General features: G+C 43.0%; 1 protein-coding gene and 1 long non-coding RNA gene across 6 annotated transcripts in view; one reads left to right on the forward strand and one right to left on the reverse strand.

The window, feature by feature from the left end:
* The window catches only part of COA1 (cytochrome c oxidase assembly factor 1), a 56,404-nt gene that overhangs the window by 11,887 nt on the left and 19,282 nt on the right, over positions 1 to 25,235 (forward strand). The window contains exon 1 of one of the 5 annotated variants that reach the window (XM_084508713.1): positions 10,981 to 11,029. The exons of the other annotated variants lie outside the window; for them this stretch is intronic. The gene's annotated coding sequence lies outside the window, so the exon portion shown is untranslated. Of the gene's footprint in view, positions 1 to 10,980; positions 11,030 to 25,235 lie in introns of those variants that run through there. 5 annotated transcript variants of the gene reach the window in all.
* Positions 16 to 21,510, reverse strand: LOC311431325. Its single transcript, XR_014689345.1, has 4 exons — positions 21,029 to 21,510; positions 15,760 to 16,362; positions 1,886 to 2,009; positions 16 to 495 (listed from the first exon to the last, which is right to left on the reverse strand). It is a non-coding gene; the product is annotated as an uncharacterized lncRNA (long non-coding RNA).

The raw sequence follows: 25,235 nt of genomic DNA on the forward strand, positions 1-25,235 counted from the left end.
AGTACGAAACTCTTCAGAAACAGCAGACTTGCTGTAAACATGTTGTGCAGCTACTAGGACTGTGCAGTCTGCCCCATACTTTCAGAAGGGAACTATGCAGTTATTTGCATGTAGATTATACATCCACTCGTTCCTGGGTGTGCTGCAGCTGCTGCATATGCACTTGCTTTTTGCTGCCCATGAAATCCTCTGTAGGCACAGGGAATTCCTACCCCTAACACTTGCCACCTTATATCCACACACCTCCAAAACAACATTGATCAGGATTCATACTTATTCCACTTCTTCCTTTGATTTACCTTTTCCCTCTAGTGACAAGTACTTGCAGTAATGTAGTACTTCCACGAGACACCCTGAGACAATTTCACAGTTTGCTGCTGCCAAAAGAGAGAGGTGGCAGTCCCCAGTCCCCATGGTCTTAGACATCCTGATGCTCTCATTGTGTAGGTTCTGGTGTGTTCTGGGTCTCTCCATTAGCCATTTTGACTTATTAGCCTGGAAGAAGAAAAAAAAAACAGAAAGGTGGATATTTTTCTCTGGAATAGTGATGTAAATCAGCAAGCTAAATGACAAGTTTAAGTCGAAGGACCAGAGGAGTACCAAAGCTTCTTCAAGTGCAGCCAGGAGGCTGGGAAAAAGACTGTGAGAGAGACTTGTCCTTGCACTTTTGCAACAGTGACACATTAGATGAGCTTAACTGCCTATGAAGCAGTATTTTGATTTCGTTCTTTTACAGAACAGAGTCACTACTGTGCCTCTTCTTTTCTTGCCCTTGTCACTTAAAGATTTGTCATTCAGTTCGGGGAAGTGTCATTCAAATCAGTGTGTGGATTCACAGTTTTCATGGCACCACAGCTTAAGAATCAGTTTTGGAAGCGTTATCAGGAATATTCTATGTCATGGTCTTACAGGAAATTGCATATCTTGTGAAAATTGCTTTGAAATTAAACAGAATTTTGAGAAGCTTATGACGGCTGCTACAGAGAGTGTCAAGTCCATGATATCTTCTTCCCAACACCCTGGAAAAGGTATAAATAGGGGGAAAAACAGTTATTTTTCAACTATATAACATCAAGACAGGTTTGAGGTAGAAGATCAGAAAATAAAATGTGATGAAATTCTGATTATTCCTTTGGTATTGTCTGAGAAATGATAGCAGACTTCAGCACATTAATAAAGCAGTTTAGACATCCGTCTGCCACAGCGCTGGAGCACAGAAGATCAAAAGAAGGTTCTCATCTGCTTGACACACACACCCAGTGTTCATTCATTAATGGCATACTTTTAGCGTAGGTTATAACTGTACACATCATACAACAAAGCAGTGCCATGAAGTTTCCCTGTCCATAGGGAACAGAGGGAGCAGAAAAAAAAAAAATAGAAAAAAAAAAAAGTCTGATTGATTAAAGCATTCTCAGCAGCTGAGAACATCATTAACTGACAGGGTTTGCTGTGAACTTTGAAAGGGTGGGTAGAATAACTGCACTCCACCATCTTTGTTTGACTGTATTGTTCAGTATGAATACCCCACTGATAAAGTAATTCTTGATAAAACACGTTCTAGTTCTCAGAAGTCGTGCAATCAAAGCATACACAGTGGGTGGGTGTTGCAGTATCAGTGTTCTGTAAAATAAGCTCGAATTAGCAGTTTCGGCCACCCATCTGTTTTGGTGATGATCTAAGTATATGTATTTTAAACCAAATACGACCCATTTTAGGTTCTGAAGAGAAAAGAGAGACAAACCTTTCCTGAAAGAACAAAGAGCCAAAACACATTGTGTTTGCTCAACTCCTCACTCCATAGGAGTCTCTCCAAAGAGTTCAACTGGAAAGCAGAAAGCATTTGCTTATTCTTTTTGTATTTATAGAAAATGCATTTCCTCACCTCCAGTTTAGGCAAATCTCAGTTGTAATGAGGCTAACTGGGCAGAGTCCAGATCAAATTCGCTGCTGGTGTTGTGGTGTTGACTTAGTGGATGGGCACCTGAAATGCATCTGGCCTTTTCTTCCTGTGAAAGCAAAAGTGTGTTAGCCAGTTGTTTCCAAAGCATGCAGAGTAATACGCCTTTGGATTGTACACAGCTAATCCTCTTTATACTTTGCTGACTGTAACCTGCTTAGTCTTACATGAAATGTATTCTCTGACTTTCTGTGAGCCTGATCCAAAGTCTGTTGAAGTCAGTGGAAAGAGTCCAGATTTTTTCCAGTAGTTTTGGAGCAGACTCTATATGAACAGCTGGTCTACTACTGAGTCTTCTAGTTGAAAGACAAAGAAAATAAGCAGTACCAAACCGCACTGGACTCAGCGCTGTATTAAAGATATAAATGAAAGTAATGTGAAACTCGTAAAACCAGACTGGACACAACACTCAAACATGCTGCAGAGAGCAGTCTAGTGCTAACAGGGGAATAAATCAGATACTTAATAATTTGTTTTCCATAGCTTTTACTTTTCCACATATTCAGTAACGTAACAGAACTTTTTTTTTTTCCCCTAGGCACATAGTTGCCAGACAGCAGCACTGGAATGAGAACATATGTAGTGTTTGCTTTTATCTTACTTTACATAAAAAGAAGTATGAATACCTTGTGTTATTCCAAGTATAAAATTACAGGTGTCAAATTATTTGGTGTTTAAAGTACTGTGCCAGAAAAGTAATCCAGTAAAAATAGCTATGTCCTGTCAAAACTGAGCAGTTAGTATTGTTATTACAGTTCCTTACTTGCACGGCTCCAGCAGTGTAAGATTGTACAAGACAAGTGTAAGACCAGCAATAAACTTGCCTGGAATTGCCCGGAACATAGAAAGTCAGGAGGATGGAAACCAGATGAAACTAAAGGTCCAGTGTAAGAATCTGCCTGGTCTGCTTTACAGTGGTTTCAACTATAAATGCCATTGAGTAAAAAGTATTCAGCATCTTAGGGAGTTATTCTTAACACGGAGACGACAAAGACTTAGAGCAAAGGGTGATTTGTGCTTGGTTCTGTGTAAGTACATGGTCAACCCTCTGTCCTAAGAAGTGTACCATCTGAAGATGAGAAAAATACTTATCTGGAAAGAGGAAAGATTTTTTTTTTTGCATTTCCGTGTTACGACTGGGGGTGCGAAACAGAGATTAAGATGGTTTGACTGGGTCAGACTGTGGCTGTGCTGGCTGTGGCAAGGAAGCCCTTGGTACTCTGGGATACTGAAAAAAGTGAGGCCATCCTTACAGAGCTGAGTAAGCCTTCAGGAAGAAGCTTGATGTGGACTTGAACCAAGGCAGAAGGTACCAAAACAGGACACAGCACTGCACAACACAGGTTTTTGCTATGTGAATTTCTCCTCAATAGAGCATGAAGAGCCACGCGCTACATGCAGCTGCCGGAAATCAAGTTAATACTTTTATTGTCTGCTCCACAAAGGCTGGGTCTGAAGAAAATCTATTTAGTAGATTATTTCCCTGAAGGGGGCAGAAGAATCACTGCATTTAACACTTTTTCCTGGCCCCTGGAGCTGCAATGAAGCCTGGACAGAGACAGACTGGTTTGCTAAAATGAGGACACACTGCTTCTGTCAGTATAGATGTTAAGAAGCTTATTAAAGGACACAGCAGCTGCCAAGTGAATCTTTAATCCCTGCCAAATCCCCAAAGTTTGTGATCAGTTTAAAGCAGTTCATGTAAAAAAGAAACTTTTACTCATCATTCCACGTGTGTTTGCAGATCAGATGTGGTTACTTTCATGGTGTTAATCAGAATTCATTTTACTTGTAATTTTCAGAGTGAATTTTGACTGTCCTAAAAAACACTCCCCCAAACCCTGCTCTCTTTCCCTGTTTCTTAAAAAACACAGGAATCATATTCATTGTCCACACTGGTATTTTAAGTGGCACACGGAGTGTGGCAGGTGACATAGCACATAGCTGAACAGCAGGCCAAATCCTGATGCTGTGGGCTGCCTTAGTGTTAAAATATCAGAAACTACAGGGGCAGTAAAGCTTGCATGTCCTGACTGATATATGAGTAAGGGTTAACTGTCACAAGTTGATTTATTGAAAAACTTTTAATGTACTTGCTCATTTTCTCTTTAGAAACCACATGATCACGCTGAGTGTAAGTATCTCATGCAGAAATGAGTAAGGCTTTTTGAGGTTCCTTTTTCATACAAGTCTCATTCCTATTACTTTGTGGAAAGACTGTACCAAAAAAAAAATCAGGGCAGGCTATATAGGATAAATTTGTTGTTGTTGTTGTTGTTGTTGTTGTTTTGTTTTGTTTTGTTTGTTTGTTTTTTTTTTTGTTTTGTTTTTCTTTTCAATTTCTAAAGAAAAGAACGCTACAGTAAGTCCATCAGACAGTGGATCAAAGGGTGGAAGTAGTGTACCTCGGTATGCTGTAATGTGAGCTATTTGTTCAATAGTTAGCCCTAGTTTACCAACATGACTATTCATTCTAAAATAAGCACTCTGGCAGTGTTTGCTCCCAGGCAAATACTTGCTCTGCTGCAGTTCTTTCTCAGCTCAGCTGCCTCTGATCCCCTTTGCAAGTGCCGAAGTTGTTAGCCTTTGTAGTCATGCGAGTTAATTACCACTCATTTGGGTCCCTTTTCTGCATGGCCAAAACCTTTCATGTCCTTTACATGGGGCTGAGAGGAAAGCCTAGCCCTTGTTCAGGCACTGCTCCTCATGTGATGTATGATTAATGGTTGCCAAGAAGCGCTTGGCCGCCTGGGCACCGGCAGGTCGTGGCTGTGTGGCTGCCCGGGGAGTTAGGTAGTGGGGCGGACTGAGCATGGAGCATCTGCTGGTGGAAATTGGTGCCAGGGCCCACCAGGAGATGGCCCTGGGTAGCCTGGGCCACCTGGGAGGTGGTGGCCAGAAGTGGCATCTGGGCACAGATGGGATAGGCCTGCTGGGCATAGGGGCTGCAGCCACTAGGCCCTGTATGGGGCAGTGAGGGAGAAGATGGCTGCTGGCTGGAGCCGCTGGGGTAGCTTCTCATCGCGGCTTGGCTCTTCGGTCTTGGGCTGGGCTCTCTTAGCTTTGGGAGTGGCTGCGGTAGCCGTAAAGGAGCGCAGACTGTTGTTTGGCTTTCATATCAGTCCAAGGAAACTAGATTTATCTGCCAGGCCAAAAGAGTTGTCCTCACCAAAGCGGATTTTCACCCACAGTGCTCTTTAGAGGTTGTGGCCTGCAATAGCAGGAAGATTGGCAGGGACCACATACTTTTACCATCTCTAATCTCTGGGGCTTTTTACTTGAAATATGCTTTTCCTTTTCAGCTAAACAAACCATAGCAAAAAGCCTTTCACTGTGTGCTGAAATATTCTCAAGTGCTCTTGTTTCCAAGGGTGGCTTTACTGGGGGCAGCAATGCAGTCTCAGAACAGAGCTCTTACGTGTCCCAATTACAGATTTACTTCCCGTGCTGCTGACAGCTTGATTTGTGAAAGAAAAAGGGACAAAATAGCAAAACAAAACTCAACCCACAGCCTGTGCAAGAGAGAAAAACATAGCCTTGCTGTGCTGTAGAGGAAGTGTCAAATAGAAATAACATTTCAAAGGGGAAAAGCTTTTAGTCTTCATGTACATGATAAAAATCCTTTTACAAGAGTAAGTCGCATAACTGTAACTATTTTTAAGCTTTAGAAATTTCCTGTTTAATACCTGTGGGATAAGTCTGTGCAGTTAGCTGGAGACCAATTTTAACCTTGGACTATTGAAATCTGTTGACCTGTGGTTTGGTACAGAGCTAGCCATTGTTCGTCCTTCCTTCCTTCCTTCCTTCCTTCCTTCCTTCCTTCCTTCCTTCCTTCCTTCCTTCCTTCCTTCCTTCCTTCCTTCCTTCCTTCCTTCCTTTCTTCCTTTCTTTCTCTTCCTTTCTTCCTTCCTTCCTTCCTTCCTTCCTTCCTTCCTTCCTTCCTTCCTTCCTTCCTTCCTTCCTTCCTTCGGCAAACCTCTGCCTACCCCCAAAAATTTTAAATGTCACACGACTGACTATGCTGGACCTGTTTTACTTTTCTGCCTAGTTTTGCGAAGTAGCCAGATACTGTGAGGAAAATGTTGCTTAATTAAGCAGATGTCAGAAACCCACCATGATGCTTTTATACAAGTCTGATAGGTACTAAGAGGACAGTAAATGCATGCGTAATTCCAGAGCCATTTCATCTGGTTTGAGACTAAGCAGCAGTTGCGGAAGGAGAAGGCTGAACTGGGGTGTTCTGCTGTTGAACAAACAATTTTATTTCTAAAACAACATCTCATGGCAATGCACCGCAGGGCTCATGATTCATAAAGCCAGTCACGCACTGAAGGGAGCTGTGTCTTGATTTGTGGCTTGTAAAAACAGGAGTTTGCTAATAAATGTGTTCTTCAGAATGACAGCCTAGCACATTCTTGAAAGTGGACTTCTTGGCTTTGTCTTGAACAGTAGCCACCTATGATTACTGCACAGTGCTTTTATGATAGATGAGACAGCTTCCTCCTGGCCACTTAGTTATGTCACCATTATATGGCAAAAAAGAATCAGGGTGACCCAGCCTAAAAGGGGTAAAGCAAACAGCAGGGCCCTGCCATTGACAAAGCAAACTTGCTTTAAGCGCATTCTCTAGATAGTCTGAGTCATCGGTCTTCAAATATGTTTATTCTCTTCTTCCTTCTTCCCTCTTTCCCCAAGCTGTATTACAAAGCAGTGCTTTGACTGGAAGCTGGGGGTGTACTACAGAGAGGGAGGTCCCAGCTGTGTGTTCCTCTCCCTGCAATCTCCTCCTTCCTTAATGCTGGGAATTTGTTTTAAATCCAGTCTTGAGAGGAAAAAAATACTCCCTGGTTCTGAAATGGAATGAATTGAAGATACTTTTAAAATGACAAGTGTTTTTCTGACAAGAGGGTCTGAGGCCTGTAAGGACAGATCCTTGTGCCACAATGTATTGGGTTTATGTGGCAAATAGTGAGCATCCACGGTACTCAAACTGAATATGGCCACCCAAATGGCTGTGTTTAAAGCTAAGTAGTACAGGTGAGCAGGTGTATTTTGGTAAGTACGAAGAAAGACAGATAAACTGATTTTCCAGACATACTAATCCTGGAGGCATTGCTTGGTTATTCACAGTGCACAACTTTTCCTCATGTTAGCCAAATACACAGTTCTGGGGATGAACTTCTAGTGTCTGCTGAGGCCAGGAATCTGCCTTTGCCAATTTAATTCCTTATTAGAACATGTCAGAAATATTTTTTTTAGCATGGCTGTATATGCACGTCTGTTTGTATATGTATGTGTGTGTGTTCCATTGTTAACAGTGAGCATTAACTGTATCCATCAGGGATGAAATAAATGGACTGTAAAATTTCCTTGCCATCTGCACAAACATCAGCCTGGTGTCAAAAAGAGTACTTATGTTTATGAAAGCTAGACTGAGTGATGATGGTGAAAATTCTGCTACCTGGTACGCTCTCTTTCAAATGCAGGATTCCAGTTTTCTCCTGTATAAGAACTTCATTAGAAAAGCACACAGACTGAGCAAAACAAAGTTACTGCTTGACAAATTGCCTTGATGTTTTGTTCAGATTCAGAAGAGGATTTCTCATCCTTCCACGGAAGTGAGCTACTTCTGAGCATGGTCAGAGGCTGCAGCGAGCCCAGCCTGAGCAGCAGCAGCTCTGCAGCTAGTTTGCTTGTTGGCAAGAACCACAGGGCAACAGCAGCACCAGGGGCAGCATTAGGGTGGCAAATCTGTAGATGAAAGAATACAAATTTGATTACAGTATTTGTTATGCTGTTAGTCAAAGCTCGTCCAGTTGCATTTCTGTTGAGCAACATCCAGAGCCTGCTGGAGGCAGCGGGAGTTTTGCCATCAGCTTCCCTGGGGGGTAGGATTTTGCTCACTGTTTAAATTAGCTGTATCTTCACAGGAGCATATGGGAGCAAACGCAAAGGTTTTGAATTGAAGGAGCCAGTAAGCGGCCTTACGCATTTACTTTGTTACCCAGGTAAAAGCTGAGACAGCAAGACCCATCTGCTAGACCTTCAACACATCTCTGTAAAACCCATGCTGGAGTGAGAGTATTCTTTTCGATTTTATTTATGGCTCTGGCTGTCTGAATGAGTGCATCTGGAGCTCAGATGCCTTATGCCCTTATTGTAAATTAGTTAACTTGAAAAACTGCACACGCTGTCAGAACTTTGCTGTGGAAATGCCAGGCTCTGTAGTCGAGGTGCTTTTGTGCGTACGTATGTTTTTTACGTGAAAAGGCTGTTGAACTTCATGCATAAACACTGCTCTCTGTCTCTTTTCCCTCCCTCTTTTGTTGCAGACTGTGAACTAGCATTGAATATTCAGGGAAAGCTCCCCAGAGAGATTAGGGACACGGACAGATTTTAAACAGGGCCTTAATGCATGGACACGAAAGGACAAACATTCTAGAGGGAATACTAATGCAAATGCCCTGGTTTGGGGTCAAAATACATTAAACAGCTGCTTGCATGCTAAAGATGCTTTTAAAATCAATACAGACATGAAATTATAAAATGTGTATGTACAGATTTTGCTACTTCCTCAGTGTTGTAGCCTAAGAGAGTGAAAGGGTTTCACTGACCCCCTTTGTTATAAAGCATACAACACTGTCAAGTATCGGTGCTAAAGAGCAGGGCACCTATTTATTGAACCCTTTCTTAGGGCTCAGAATTCTAGACCCTGCCGAAGCCTATTTCAGGGAGGAGTTGTCAGTGTCCTTCCCAGAGAGCTGTGGGAGGTAAGGCCTAGCAGCTGTAGGCATTAGAGTTTGATGAGAGTAAACTGCTGTTATTATCAATTGCTCAGATGATGCAGTTCTGGAAAATAACTTATTGCTATTTTAAAAATCTGCGTTTTAAAAAATCCAGTGAAGTTATTGCATTAAAAAAAAACAGTAACTACATATTTCTGGGCTAGCTACTCAGCGACTAAGATGAAATGGGGAAACAGAAGTGGAGTCTGACTATAAAAACTGGCAGCCTAGATGGGTCACCGTCTGAGAGTGAGTTACATAACCCTAACACGGCAATATCACAGCCATGGCGCAGCTTTAATACCACCGCACAGTTGGTATCTATCATTGAACCACGTGCGTATTAAAGGATGGCTTGACAGATTTAAAATAAATGTAATGAAAAAATAATTCAAGTAGCTCACATTCCCTCCAGCTGCTGAAATAAATATGTTACTCCACCACTGCTGTACCCTTTCCTTATGGGACCTTACCCTGACTCCACATCACTGCTGTGCTGTGGTCTCTGACATGAAAATAATTATCATTTGCAGTATAGAAGAGGAGCAGCTTCCTTATAATACTTACGTCATTTAGGTTCCCGGTGTAAACCACGCGGCATTACCTGGGCATTTTGTCAGGCATATTGCCCGTACCACCAGTGTCCCATGTTACAATAATCCCTAAAAAAGCTGCCACTAAGTTGAGGCACGTTGTTTTAGATGCTGCATGTTTGTGACTGCTGCAAGCATTTGGCAGCTTCAAACTCCACAGAATCCACATTTTTTTTTACACTCCAGCTTAGTTTGGGGCAAAAGGACAAGTCTTCAGGAGCCCTGCAGTGCTGCTGGCCATAGCCTGTAACTTTTCATTGCTACCTTCCTTCTGCATCATCCCCATGTCTCTTCCTTTTGGCTTCTTTTTGCGTTCTACCAATTCAGACATTTATTTCCAACCCCAGCTCTTCTTGGTCTTCTGCTCCTAACTGTGGTCTTTAAAACATTCCTTGGAGACGTCTCCTCTGCACCCTGAAAGGTGTTGCCGGCGGGTTTTGAGGACGTGCTCGGTGTATGCATCGCATCCTGTTTGTCACTTAGATGACAGCGCTCAGGTCCCAGTCTGCAGCTGTAAGACACAGGCAGAGCTGCAGCTGCTGTTCACTGGAGATGTAATTTTGGATTCCTTCAGAAATGAGATGGCCTCCCTAACCTTAGTCTTGCTCTCAGTAATGCCTGTGGTATAACCACACTCAACAGTTTGTGGTTTGGATTTCCAAGAGAGCAATTCCCGTTGGGAACACGACTGCCATCGACACAAATGGCAAGGCTGCAAGATGTCTGCATTCAAACATGGCCATTAAGCCTAGTCAGACAGCAAGACCAGTCAGATCCCTGTCTGCAGGCCAGTACTTACTGAAATTAATATTTCTGAACCCCTGAGATGGTTCCACTGGTGTCAGCGAAGGCCCTTGCATGCTCCCACTCATCCTCCCTACCATAAAACCCACAGATGTCTCTTCAGCTGTGTCACAGCCACTTCTCTCCTTTTTCCATGCTTGGTTGTTCTGCAGAGGTATTTGGAGAAGAGGAAATGCCAAGGGTGGGGAGCATTTTGCCTTGCTGCTCGTATGTACTTTTCAATAGAAGGACAGAGGCCGGATGGCCGGGCACTTTCATAAATCCTGCCTGCAGCCAGTGCTTGCTGCGGCCGCCTTGGTCACAGCTCTCCCCCTGAGTCCCAGCTCTTTGTTACTTACACAGGGATGTAAAAGGGGTGCAGGGTGAGTGAAATGAAGGCACCTTCTGACATTATTGCCTCCATCCGGAGGGGAGGAATACCGCCCACACATGTCTCCAGCAGGTGGCAGCGGCAGCCCTCACACCGCGGGCAAGGAGGTGGCTTAGCTTTCCCCTTCAGCCTGGGGGGACAAAACCCTGCCCTCCTTGTGCCTGCCCAGACCTCTGACCCACGGGTAGCTGCTCAGGAGATGGTGACAGCCACAGATGTGATAGGATCTTGTGGCACGAACTGGGGGGACCAAATGCTTTCAGCAGTGGTGTCTTTGCAACCTCCTTGCAAAATTAGTCTTGCCATTAATGTAGAGAAAAACCAGTCTGAATATACCATTATTTTTTTTTTTTTAACAAAGGATGTCTTCAAGCAGGTGCTTGTGCTCTGTAGGTACTGCAGATAAGTTAGTAGAGAGTGCTTTGTTGTGTATTTGTTGGTGCTAGCAGTTGAGTTATCTCACTACAAGTTATCTCACACCGAAAAAGGAAGAAGCCACCCGCCAAGCATTTCTGAGGTAATACTTGCTTCTAAATAGTAAAAGAAGCCATCTTCTCCATTTGGAGGGAATTTCTGTGGCTTTGAAGGGCAGATGTAGAGCAGAGTTTTGGCCCTGTAATCAGGTACTTTCAGCAAAGTACTGCATTCAGCTCTGGGGCCCCAGCACAAGAAGGACATGGACCTATTGGAGAGAGTCCAGAGGAGGGCCACAAAGATGATCAAGGGGTTGGAGCACCTCTTTTATGAAGACAGGCTGAGGGACTTGTGGTTGTTCAGCCTGGAGAAGAGAAAGCTCTGGGGAGAATTTGCAGCAACCTTCCAATACCTAAAGGGGGCCTACAGGAAGGCTGGGGATGGACTCTATGAGGGAGTGTAGTGATAAAACAGGAACTAATGACTTTAAACTAAAAGGGGATATTTAGATTAGCTATTGGGAAGAAACTCTTCACTTGGAGGGTGGTGAAGCACTGGCACAGGTTGCTCAGAGAAGCTGTGGATGCCCCATCCCTGGAGGTGTTCAAGGCCAGGCTGGATGGGGCCTTGGGCAACCTGATCTGGTGGGAGGTGTCCCTGACCAAGGTAGGAGGGGTAGAATTAAATGATCTTTAAGGCCCTTCCGACCCAAACCATTTTATGATTCTATGGTTCTGGGAAAGTGCCTGCTGGGCTGGCTGCAAGACCCCTTGGTGCTGAAGAGCGCTCAGCTCCATGCCCCTGGGCAGTGAAAACATTTTACTGCAAAAGGAAGTGGATAAAAATTTCAAGTACATTTGAGAAGCCAGACAAGTTAAACTTTTCTGCAAGAGACATTCTGGCTTTTACATTTCCTTTCTTGAGATGGAAGATAGCTTTCTTAATTTAGGCAACGATTTTCCAACCTCAGAAACCACAGACCCGTGCATTTTTTTTGTATACCCTGCCTTCCATGTTGTCCCATCTTTCCCCATTTTCCTTTCCTAGCGTGATTGCTGTTGTTTACAAAAAAAACCTTCTTTCTTCTTCTTTTCTTCACACTGTCTCACCTCAGCAGGAGCCAAGTGTGGGCCCCTGTGCCTGCCACGCAGAGCCAGCTGCTGCCATGGGAAGGGGAAGGCAGGCGACCAGGCCAGCTGCTGCCTGGCAGAGGGAGCTGGCTGCTGCGCTGCTGCTGCTCCTCGGCCTCCAGCCGCTGCCCTCTGCTCCCTCCGTGGCAGCCGTTCAATCCTGAGCACTGGCAAATAGGAGGAGATCTACTTGAGGGAGAGCAGCAGGCTGCCTGCTGGTCAAGTTGATAATTTTTGATAAAAAAAAAAAAAAAAAAAAAAAAAAAAGGAAGGAAGACAAAGAAAGAAAGAACTAAAAATAACCCATGAAGTTCCAAGGTCTCTTGTGTGTTGATTCTTAGGTGCTATTAATTTGCACACAGTGGCATGAAACTGAAAAATGGACTGGAATGAACTCCTGGTATCAGGGCACATTAGGTTTACTGTGTGCCTTCATTTCAACAATGTGCTGAAAGGACCCTTGCACTTTCTAGATATACACCATGTGGCTAAAAGTAACTGGTTTTCACATGCAAATAATTAAGTCCATTTTAATTTTTTAAAAGTTTTACCACTAAGGAAGAAATGCATGTGTTGCAAGTAAGGAGTAGAGGAGAAATCATTCAGAGTTGTGCAGTTGACTTTATGCTGTGGCAGTCTGCCCTTTCCCACGTGCTTGTCTCCTGTTGATAACACCTGGTGTTATGCATATGCAGGAAGGCAGAACATGCAACTGGACAAGAGAGCTGTATACGTAGAGGAGAATTTTGACCTTGCTGCTACCTCAGATGTTGCTGTTCCTTCTTATTTCTGCCCATGTATCCTTAGTTTCTTATATAGTCCCTTTCTAGACAATATCAGAGACTGGTCTGGGGTCTGGGCCTGTCTTTTTTTTTTTTTTTTTTGGTCCTGTTTTTGGTTTATACAACTTCTGATAGATTCTTTATCACCTGCTCCCTACAAGGCAAACTGCAAGGCTGCTTCCCTTTTGTAGCAGCTGTGCTGGAGAACTGCTGATGAGGAACAAAATGGGAGCTACTGAGCAATCATGGGGAGACTGGGTATTTAAAAAAAAAAAAAAGAGCTAATTAGAGCATAGAGAAAGAGGCAACACTTTGTGCAAAAACACCAGAAGGTAGACCCTCCAAATCCCATACGCTCCCTGTAAATAGCTATAATTAACCCAATAGTATTCACTTTATCAATTAAAATTTAATTAATATTTTCTGTCCTTGACAATCATATTAAAGGCAGTCAGGAAAACATAGTGGCGGCTGGGCTTCTGCAGAGAGCAGTTGCAGTCAAGAAGAGCTACAACAACAGAGGCATGGGAGACGCCCCTCCATCTCTCGGTTGTACCTGTGATAGAACTAAAACTGGTCACCAAATTGCTGGCAAAGGAGGGGAGGATGGCAGACTGTGAGCACCAGTCTTCTGCAGTGACAGGCAGCGTTACACTTCCAGGCATCACCCTACAAATGCAGCACCCATCTGGGTGAGAGAGAGGGGTAGTGAGAAAATGAATGTTGTTGTTACTTATTTGACCTTACCACCCACTGAGGGCTTCTGTACAGCACTTTGTTCTACCTAGTTTTTGATGTTCTGCTTGGTGCTTTGCCTCAGTGGAGCAAGCTCAGCAGAGATACCCCTCCTGAACTCCACGGGCCCTATCAAAGCAGTAAGGTTATTGCTAAAAATGGTGTGTCTGTACTAGCAGCTTGGCACACTCCCGTTTTGCTCCAGGGACACGTTTCCTGGCCACTCATACTGCCTGTGGCAATTAGTGTTTGAGCTCTCTTCTGGAACAAATCAGTTGGTATCCCAAGGGGAAACCTGAATGTAGTCAGCCGTGTAGATCACTCCAGGGTTTGCTCCAGACAGACAGGATAAATGTGGAAGACACCAAATGTATTTCCTTCCAACCAGAACAGTGTTTCAACATAATTCCATTTTAGGCTGTAGCATTATTTGTCCTCTCCCCCCATCCTTTTCCTAAGACACACAACATTTTTTTTTCTGGCATGGTAATGCTTTTAACCCAGCGCTGCTCTGTTGGCCTGCTGTATAAAGCTGTTATTATTCTGCATGCCTTGAACTGAAAAAATACCACCAAAGCCATGCACAGAAAATAGTGAGTGTTAGCCACAGGGTCGTAAGAGAGGACCTGAGCTGAGCACCACGCAGCATGGCTGCAGCACGTCTGCTCAGCTCTTAACAGCATGGTCATGGGCCGCTCTGCAAAACTGGCCTGTGGGTGAGCGTCTGCAGGGCAGAATGACTGTGGGGTGAAGCAGGTCTCTAATTCCTCATTTACCAGGAGGGTACAGACTGAATCAGCAAGATTAATGGCGTGTGTTGAAACTAGGTCTCCCAGACCATGGGGAGAAAGCTTTCAGTACAAAACTGTTAGACAAACACAAGCAGGGAGAGGAGATGGGATGCAAACACTGTCACCACAACCTTCTTCTTGTCTCCTCTCCACTCCTCTGGATGAAACATGGTGGGTTAGGCATGTTTTTGATACACCTAGTGGATCAGGCCCTTCAGGTAGCCAAGTGACATGCTGTTTCTCAATCCTAGGGAGGCGGGCACCAAGCCGTTCAGTGCTATGAGGTGAGAAGTGCTTCTGAGCACACCCAGAAGCAGAACTGGAGGATCCTGGTGGACGTCAGCGTTAGAAAAGCTGAGTGTCACAACCAGAAGTCTCTTCGGCCTCTAGGCTTCAGTGTGTAACTACACCCATCACAGAGCTTGTGGGCCTTGTGGGCCTTGTCCTTGTGGGCTCTCCTATGGTCACACAAGAACAAGCCTCAGGCCTGCCACACCGTGAGCTACATCTTCCACCAGCTGTGTGCTCCCAGGCATGTCCTGAAGGGTGATGGGGATCAAGACGAGTGAGTTCTCTACCCTGGTGGGACAAGAAGTGCCTCTGGTGCCATACAAAGGTGCTCACACAGGGCTGGCAGACTAAGGAGATGAACACAAACAACAGCCATTGCTGCTGCTGCAATGGTTCTGTCCACTTCAGGTTGGGGCATCCGATATACGGCAGAGTTGAGAAACAGCCCCACAGAATCTCATGTTGCCATATGTTATGAAACAAACCCGTTCCGTTGTTGTACTGTTGGTAATTCCAGATAGATTTATGTAGAATTGAAGGAGTTGGAGATAGGTGCTGAGAATCACTGCAGTCTTCATCCCAAAATGAACCTCAGAATGAGCACAGTAACTGCCCAGCAACGATTGCTCAAGTTTTCACGCATTGTTTAGCTTGGTCTTTCTCTCTCTTAAGTCTAGTTAAAGATTTTACTGGGTATTTAGAAATGTACTTCCCCCAACCTCTCTGAAATTCACTAGCTTTTCTGACTTTTATAAAAAGAAAAGCAGAAACGAAACCCTAGGCAACTCTCTGCTAGGCTTTGAATTCAACATTCAGAACAACAAATACATCCAAACAATCTTTGCTTTACTGTTAGTCATTTGTACAAACCTGCAATTAAAAGGCTCAACATTTGTTCTCATCTCTTTCTGAAATTACATTTTCCACTTCCTAGGCCCTGGCCTCAGGCAGTGAATTTTTGAAGCAATCATGCCTTGATAATTAATGTTTAAAGATGAATGTTGCAACTTTTAACACAGTGTGTAGCTGAGTAAACATCCTGCAATCCCTTGTAACAAAAAAAAAAAAAAAAAAAAAAAGTATGAAAAAATACATGGCTCTTACTGGAAGCTGCAGGTTTTGCGGACATTATCCTTAGAGCTCCCAGCTGTAGTATGTTTGCTTACTGCTCCCTGTTTGCTTGGAGATGTGGGATACTGCCATGCTTGAAAAAAGCAGAAGAAAATAAATACCACATCCAATCTGTCAGTTCTTTGTGCCACTGACTCATCTCCCCAGAAGGCTTGCTGGGAAAGATTAGCTCATACCAAGAGGGAGGAGACAAATCTTTGACAAATGATCAGTAGTAGTAACACGATCAATGCTATTTTGGATTTTACAAAAGGGCAAGAGGATGAGGGATGGAGTGGGAGGAGAGAAAGGGGTAAAAAGGTCAGGATGTGTGTGGGAGAAAGTATGGTCAGAAATTCCCTTTCTCTTTCACATACCTTTGTGTATCCCAAATCCACCTCTTCTTTGTAGAAGTTACAGCTTCCAGACTGTTACTAAACCAAGGGGTTTTACCTCTGATAGCAATCCCTCCTTCGTGGGGCTTCTGTGTGTTCCTCAAGCGCTCCTCATTGGCATTTACCTGAAGTGCTCTTTGTGGCATTTTTGGTGCTTGAAAAATTAATTGTGTCATCCTTTTCCATCATCAATCTGTTGCAACTGAAAAGGAAAGTGGGAAAATCTTCAACTTTGGCATTTCAGGAAGGGGAATGGATGGCCTGGATTGCCATTGCCGACTTACTTCAGGCCTCGGAGCTGGGCATTGCAATCCTGATTCAGATCTTTTGGTAGACACACCTCATGCCTAACATTTCCCAATCGGTTGGCATGAGGCAGCTGCCTGTTCATCTAAGGCTCCCATCTAAGTACTCGCGCAATCCCCAGAGTGGTTTCTGTAAAAAGGGACAAGGGGGGTCAGAGTGTGACCATGGTGGGGTCTAGACATGCCAGGGACCCTATATTGTATCTGCTAGTTCTAGTTCTGGTATGGCCCCTTCTTATCTGATCTCTCCATCTGTTCTCCTGGTGCTGTTCTACATACACAGAAGCCTTTCTACGTACACAGAGGCCAATGACAAAATTCTCTAGAATTTCTCCAGATGGGTCAGTTGGAACAAGAACAGAATACTTCGGGCTGGATTTCGATTTCCTTTTTTATTATTATTACTTTTTTTTTTTTCCTTTCCTTCTCTATCTCCCAGACAAGAGAAGGACATTGACAATCCGACACAACTCAAGGTCTTCAGACCAAGTTCGGAACAGGTGCTCTGGGCTTTATTGTTCTTTGGTGTTTTTTCTGCTCAAAACAAATGTCTGATTCTACAATTAAGCATGAAAATGGAACCTCCCAAATAATCTTGCCTTTCTTGCCGTGAAGTTCAGGCTCTAAGAAAGATTAGTAAGAGAAACATTCAGCACCAGTCATATTCCTTTGGGTAACAGACAAGTTTCTGCCTGTACTCCCTCCTAGTATTCAGTATGAACAGGCATTAGTGACTTCCTAAGCAGCAAGCCCAGCTGAATAATAAATGAAGTATTGCCTTCTGCTTTAATAATTTCCTGTTCTTTTAGCATTGTTTATATACCATCAACAGCATGCTGATACATTCACTGTGTACCCACTGCTTGGCTATTTTATTATCTATGGCTTTCGTTATCTGCACTGATTACTGATCCTAAAAGGAATGAACTAATTTTTAGATGATTTTACTGTTGAAGCATAGTGGTTTTTAATCTTTTTTTTTTTTTTTTTTTTTTTTTTTCATTTATGAGCCCCCTTAAGAGTTTTCCAGTAAAGGTATTGACCTGTTTGTACCAAATTTAAGCCTGCACAAAATAGCTTGCTTTTTTTCTGTTGTTTTTCAACAACATCCTTTAACAATCAGAAGCCCAGGGAGCACTCCTGCAGGGAACGGGGTGCTTCAGATACCCTTCATGTTAAACATGACACAGATTGTTCAGCATTTTGCTGAGCCAAAGCTTTATCAAATCCATGGTGTGAAAAATGCTTTGGGACTAAAAGCAGTGTGTTTTTCAAGAAATGCTTAATCCTAAATGGATCATGCAAGTAGAGTGTGATAGAGACTCCACTGCAGTTAATGAAAAGATTTTGTTTGACCTCAGTGGGCTCTCAGACAGGCCAGGAACATATGCTTGCCATTGCTAACAGCATTCATTTAGTAGAGTTTCCCTTCCTAGATGGGGAATTAGTTTTCTTTCTCTGTTGTTTACAGAAAGACTGTAACAGCTCAAGGAGATCATGCGGGAGCCACGGTGTTTAGAAATGTAGAGCTGCTTTTGAAGAGAAATACCTCCCAACTCCATGTCTAGCCATTTAGCTGTAGTTCAAACAAGCATCCCCACCAGGCTTTTCAGCCAGCTCCCTGTAACAGTCCGCATCAGTCTGCTGTGCACACTGTCTTGCAGGAGTGAGGGCCTGTAGAAGAACCCACATGAACAAGCAGAAAGCAGCCACCTCACGTGCCAACTCACTTGTGTGCATTGTTCACACGAGTGAGCGTGTACTTTAGGCCCTTCCAAGCTTATACATCTAAGGTTGGAAGTGTCTATTTTTTATTTATTTTTTCTTGTAGGCTGCATTCCCAGCTTATTCCAAATCCTGTCCCCAGCCTTAACATCCTTCATTCTTACATTGCCTGGTTTGAAGCCAGTGGACTCGAACTGGGCAGGCTCCCAGCCACTTCGGTTGACTCTGGTACATATTGTCTAGAGGGCATTTGGAAAGGCATATGACTGTTGACTTCCAAGGCTGTTGTTTCATAAGGACAAGGACTTGTAAAGAAGCAAGACACGGAGCAATCTGGTCAGGGGCACAGTTGCCTAAGTATCAGTGATGAGGGTAAAATTTAGGGATCTGGTATTCTGAGCATAATGAATTTGCTGTCCTTGTTTTGTTTTGTCTTTTGCTCTTTTTCCTCCTTACGTCTTCACTTGTTAGAATTAAAATGGACAATGTAATTTATGCTCCAAATTCCTTTTCTTGTTCTGAAACCAGCAATAAATGCTGTAGGTTTTTCTAAAGAAGAACCTTTCTCTAAAGGTGCCATGCCCTACAGTTTTCTCCCTAGGAGCACAGGATGGGGGAGGAAAAACCTCCGGCAGTGACCCTTTTGCTATGTAACCTTTCCTTAAAATGCCAGCAACTGAGCTTCCACAAAGAGGAACAACAAATATTGAAAGAGGAATGTGAAGGACATTATGAAAGACGAAAGCAAGAAAAAGGGATCTGCTCAGACATGTTTCTCGGGGAAGGTGATATAATATGTACTGCAGAAAATACTCGTAGTTGACATAACTCACTCTCTTTCTAAGTAGCCGTGGCTGCCAGCGGACAAGGAGAAACAAAACCTACAGCTGGGAATACAGCTGGTCAGGTAGTTTTGTTCAAAAGAAATATAGCAGACATAAAACTAGCTTTCAAAAGATGCCGATGAGGCTTAATTGAATAGTGTCCTATTAATTAAGGCTGAGCAACCAACGGATGAAAGTCTCATTTCTGTTGGGACAGTTTATGGTGATACTGTAACATTAAATCTGGCATACTGGGAGTACTTCAGAGTTGGTGTTGGGATGCCATGGTATGCAAGCCCACAAAGTTGAGCAAATGTTCAACAATTTTTTTTGGCAGCTACCTTGAAAATGACCTGGATTTTTATTAAACGATTCTCACATATTTTAGTTAGCTTTCTTAAGGAAATGGTACTTAAATGACTGTTCTTTGTGTGTACATTGTGCATGTGTACACATAAATGTATATAGCATTTGGGGACCTCCTTCCCTGTTATAACCAGATCTAACAGAGAGGCACAGGGTCTTCCAGATATTAAAGGCATTAAGAATTTTATGTAAGCAGGTGGCTGGATAATGAAAACAGTCTTGATCTTTTCCACAAAGGAGAGGCTACAGGGCACTGAGTTCTCGGTTGGCTTTGGAGAATCCAGGAAGCCCAAATCTGGAGGATCACTGGGTTTCTTATTCCACTTCTCACAGAACTTACTGGTTTAAATATCTTGGCTACAGCATGAAATGCTTATCTTTAAAACTGCTAGCTCCTCTATTGTGTTCCTTTTGCTATGTGTACAGAGCAACGTGCTGCATGTACGGACTGAGAAATGACTTCATCTGTTTTCAGGTAGGCTAGTTCATAAAAAATGGATGAACAGGCAAGCCAGAGGTCATGGTATATGAACTATTGTAGATTTATCCTATATTGCCAACAGAGGAAGAGTTGTACAGGAGAAATGTCCATTATGAAATCTATGTTTGTCTGTAGGACTTAAATACTTGGTCTATTACCTGCTTTTCACAAATATCGCTGTCACTGTTCAGACAAACAGTAGGCATGGCTTAATGCAAAAGAATGTGTGGCAAAGCTGCAGAAGATCCCTAATGAGCTTAATATGACTCATGTCATCTCAACACCTCACTTGCTGCACTGTAAATTGATTACAAGGAAAACACAAGTAGTAGGACTGACAGTACTAGAACTTGTCTTGGAGCAGGAAGGCAAATGACTGCTGGATCCCTAAGAATGGCCAGAGTATTCTTCCTCTCCCTCTATTAAATACTCAGTCCTTTGCATTGTCTCTTTTGTTGTAGGTGGAGTCTGGATAAGAGCTATCCTAATAGCTTTTTAGCTTGACTGGGGCTACCAAGTGATAGTGATCTTGAGCCAGTTTTGAGGAGTGGCACCAAAAAGCCAGTTGTTATGCCGAGTGTTGTATGGGACAAATAACATTCTGCTTCCTCAGCTGCCTGAAAAATATGCTCTAGGCACCGACCTTCAATCTGAATACAGTAAGTCAAGCCTCAGAAGTCTGCATCCACTGCACAACTGAGCTTAAAATAATTATAGTTATCAGCCTATCATACAATTAATTTAGACCACGCCAGGGGGAAAATCTCTAGAGCGAGATACTGTGTAGCTGACACTCATATTGCCAGATCTCTCCCTGTTGCACTAACTGGGGTCTTGTTAGTACACTGCTGAAGCTGGGTTGTATTTCAAGAATTCCCTCAGTTACAGCAGCGCTGAGTCCTGAAAACTGCAGTGGATCTCTGATAAAACCCTGCCCACAACCAAAAACTGTCTTGCTTATTGGCCATGATAAAAGCCTAAGGTTTCTTTGTGCAATTTCATTTTACTTCCTAAACTGGAAAGTATAGAAGACACCTCCTAAGCTGGCCAGTTACTTAAGTGAATGAAGTTTCAGAGTTTCAGTCCTTTTTTTTCTTTTTCTTTTTTTTTTTTCTTTTTTTTTTGAACTAGGGAAGAAAGACAAGATCAGAAGACAATATTATCTACCATAGTGAAAACTCTCTGTCCCTGGAGATGTTTCAAAAACCTCATCTTGGGTTGTCCATGCAATGTACTGGGCTCTGTAAAGAGAAAGTTTCTCCCCACTTAAACCTTGGTGGCTGGCGAGCTGGGGGAGGAAGGGCAGTGAAACTGGCTGCTTCCATTTTGCATAGAGATGAAAACCAGCTGGTTGCTCCAGTTGCCCTTTAGGCCAGGATTTGATAAAACTTCATTCCTTTGCTGTTCCCACCAAATCCTTTCTGGTGTTACACTCACATACACAGCCCATTCCCATTCCTGCATAATCCCCATGCATACTCCTGCTTCTTTTTATAAAAGTCCATTTGTGGCTTGAAAAAGCTCGTGTCAGAAGCAAAGCTATTTAAGTCTCTCATGATTTCTTACATTTCGTCTTTTGGAGCACAGTTGCTAAAAGTCTGAGCATAGTTGTTGGTCTGATTTGAATTTCTTCCCCTCCCCAGCCCTAACCCAGGTGACATTTTTAGGTTCAAATTGTATAGCAGGAAGCACACTAAGCATCACATCTGAGAGAAAAAGGAAACAACAGGATGTGGCTGCGGTGCTGGGTGCTGCAAACAGCCCAACTCCTCGTGTTAAGAAACATTTTTTTCCCCCCCCTTGGTCTAGAGCATGAACAGTCCTTCAAAAGCTACCCGAGATCCATTTGCTGGGTGATGGAATGTAGGCCTGCCTAGCTTGCTTCCTATTAGGTTATTAACACTTACTGCATCTGCAAGTGCTGGTTATTGAAGGAAGGGCTTAGCTTTCTACCGGAATCCTGGGACTAATTAAAACATTGCCATTCATATTTAATGAGCAAGTTGTTACTTTCACCGGTAAGCTGGCTTAGACTCTCAGTCCCATAAAGCACAAACGGCACATACAGAATCGTAGTTAACAAGCCGATTTGGGGAGAAATGCAGTCAGAGGAGCACAGCTTGCTCAGAAGCTAAAAATGTTTGGTTTTCTTCTTACTTTCCCTCCCAGCAGTGGGTACTGCGTATGCTAACTAGTATGCATCTCTCAGCAAGGCACCCAGACCTCGCAGGGCCAGTTCTTTCTTCCAGTAAGACCTTTGCATCATAAAAAGGCCCAGACAAAACATCCCCAGGGGAAAATCCTGTGCTTATAGGGACTTCCAAGCCCAGTGTAGCACCATTGGCTCAGCTAGCCTCTTGTTCTGGGTGGAGGAGAATGGCCTGTTAGAAAGGAGTGGCCAACACAAATGAAGAAGAGCAAATAAGACACTTGAGGGTGTCCCTAATGGATTGCAATGTAGAGGGCAGGCAAAGGAAGTTTTTCACCTTTTCTCTGCCAGCCTTGGGCAGAGGAGTGGATCTGGTGAGTTTTAGCTCTGTCTATCTATCAGCCAGCTTTGCTGTCTTATTGTTTGTACATCCACAGAGTAAGCTGTCCAATCTTACCTTCTCTGATAGCAAGTCATACCTCATGTAAAATTATGAGATGTACACTTAAGAAGTGTCGCATGAGTAGAATAAATTTGGGAGAGTATGGTTCCTCATTACCAAAGTTATAAAGCTCAAAAAAAAACACAATACATCAGGCCATTTCACGGTGGCCAGAGCAGCGAACAGTGCATTTTATTCCAAATATTTAATTTAACAAATATTAAATGCAAATGTGAATACTGTCGCTTTGATGTACACTCCTGGTCCGGCTTTACTCTTGCTTATAATGATACAAATCAAGAATAACTCTACTGAACTCAGCAAAGTCATCACTCTGCGTAAAACTCAAGAAGAGAGAGTGACTCTCGCTATTCCATTCAATTCACTACAAATGCAGCAATATGTTTAAGACCAATGCACAACCAGATCTGAATGGTAAATCTCAGGCTCAGTTCAGTACAGAGTTTTTGAGCTAAATTTCCATCTAAGTACTCTTGAACACTGCAGAATGAAATCATTTTCCTGTGGTGTAGACTAGTGGTGGTTTTTTTTGTTGTTGTTGTTTTTTTCCCCTGAAACAATTAAATTTGCCTTTTTTGTAAACAGAGACCATATAAAATACATGGCTGACTTCTGGCGAAAAACCTTGAAGACCGTGACTTATTCATATATTAAAACAAAATTATAATCTACAAGCTTGTTTTGAACCTAAGTTTTTGGGTCTATCAGCATTTTTTATTCTGCACCAGTTTTCTGCATGCTGGAAAATACACAGTCTTAAGATAACATTAAAAAACAAATTATCTAGGAAGCTCATTTTTTCCATTATGAAAGTGTCTAGTCATGCATTAGTGAAATGAATTAGTCACCTAGCACACCTTTCACAGCCTCAAAAGACTGGGGTTATGGGCTATGCTTTCCCACGTATAACAGTAGCATCCCTGGACACTCTTCCCACGAGAAGAATATCCACTCCTCCTTGTACCTACACCACTATCACTCCACAGTTTCTGATTATGTTTTATTCGGATGCAATCATAAATCACTCACAATTCAGTCCAAGGCCTAAAACTAACCAGACCAGTTCATAGTTCTGGAGTGAGCTATTCTGTTTGCACTGCTCTCCAGATTAAGGCATTTCTTGTTGTGACATGGAAAGACTCCAGGTGTGCGGTGTTCAACAGGGAATGGGGACAGCATGACACTTTGGGACACGTATGCCTGGGGAAGGGGGGAAAAGCAGCAGGGAAAAAATGCACATTTGATTTTGAACCACTCAGTAGAAGTTGACTGAACAATAGCAACCTAATTCATCCTTTGCTTTAGCACTCCACTTTCTGGGATTGTTCAGCCTAGAAAAAAAGAAAGCTCAGAGGATCTCATCAATGTGTATAAATACCTGTAGGGGGTGTGTGAACAAAATGGAGCCAGGCTCTTGGTGGTGGTTTCCAGTGCCAGGACACGAGGCAGTGGGCACAAACTGAAGCACGAGAGGTTCAGTGTGGACATTGGGAAGCACTTCTCTGCTGTACCAGAATCACATATTACTTCCAATTCAACCACTCGGAGCAGTATTACCATCCTTCTGTTGGGAGGGAGGGCTGTGACATAACTACTTCAGGTGTCACCTCGTGACTGCTGCTTTATGCCAATGGCACTGGGAGCATGGGAATGATCTTGAGAACTACTGTGATAGGACTTGTCATGTGCAAAAACCAAGCAGAAAAATATGGATGTCTGAATTTTATGACATTTAACTTCAGTGCAGACTACTGAAGCTATAGTGGGTTTTAGGGTTCAATACACCACATCAGTCTCCCGCAGAGGATGAAGATAAGCGTATAAAGGGGTTGCTTAGGCCCAGGAACTGCAACAGTAAATTCTGGGCATGAATAAGTGTCCCAGGCTTCGGGGCTATGCTGTGATCACACTGGAGGCGAAAGAAAAGAAGGGGGGGAGAAAAAGGAAAAAGGAGACTGAGACTTCCATAAGCATGAACTCTGTAGTTCTAAGCAGAGTTCAAGCAAAGCTGCAGTGCTTTCAGACCTTACCTGGCACTTCAGGGTAACCATGGCAAGCAAGACACAAAGGCACAATTGCAGCCCTAATGTAAAGCAACAAGTTTCTGTCCATCATACTGAAAATACAACATCTTGGCAAGTTAAAAAAAAAAAAAATCACATTTTTTTTCATACTTCTGCAGTAAACAATGCTGTTACCAAATAATAAAGCCTTCATTTTTTGATGGTGCTGTTGGAAGTGGAGAAGGAGCTCATCTCACTTGGTGCTCAATTCTTCCTCCACTTCTGAAAATACAAGTGACTGCAGCCGGATCACTGCAAGCTAAAGTGCCTGGGTTTGTCTAACAGACCTCAGGGAAGCACTGCTGGGGTTAACATATTGCTCTGCCCAAGCATATACAAGTGTATTGCAGAAGGCACTATGCAAATAATGTTCACAGAGTTTATAATTTCCTGTTGGAACAGCAAAGAAAAGAAGGTCATTGATTTAAACCAGAGAATACAAATGATTTCCTGCCCACAAAGCTGCCAAATGCTTGGAGTTATTGATTTTTTTTCCTCCCTGCTGCTAACCAAACACTTCTGGTCCTGTCATGGGCATCATCAGCTTATTGACTAAGTAAACATAACCCACTAAGCTGAACATTTTAGAAATAATAGAAAATTATAGTGGCTATAGTAACAAAATATTTACATTATGAAAAATAAAAATAAAAATAAAAATAATAAGGAGAGGAGAGGAGAAACAGTTTCTGAAGTTAA

Source organism: Aythya ferina (genome assembly GCF_964211825.1).
Source record: "Aythya ferina genome assembly, chromosome: 2".
Classification (NCBI taxonomy): Eukaryota; Metazoa; Chordata; class Aves; order Anseriformes; family Anatidae; genus Aythya; species Aythya ferina.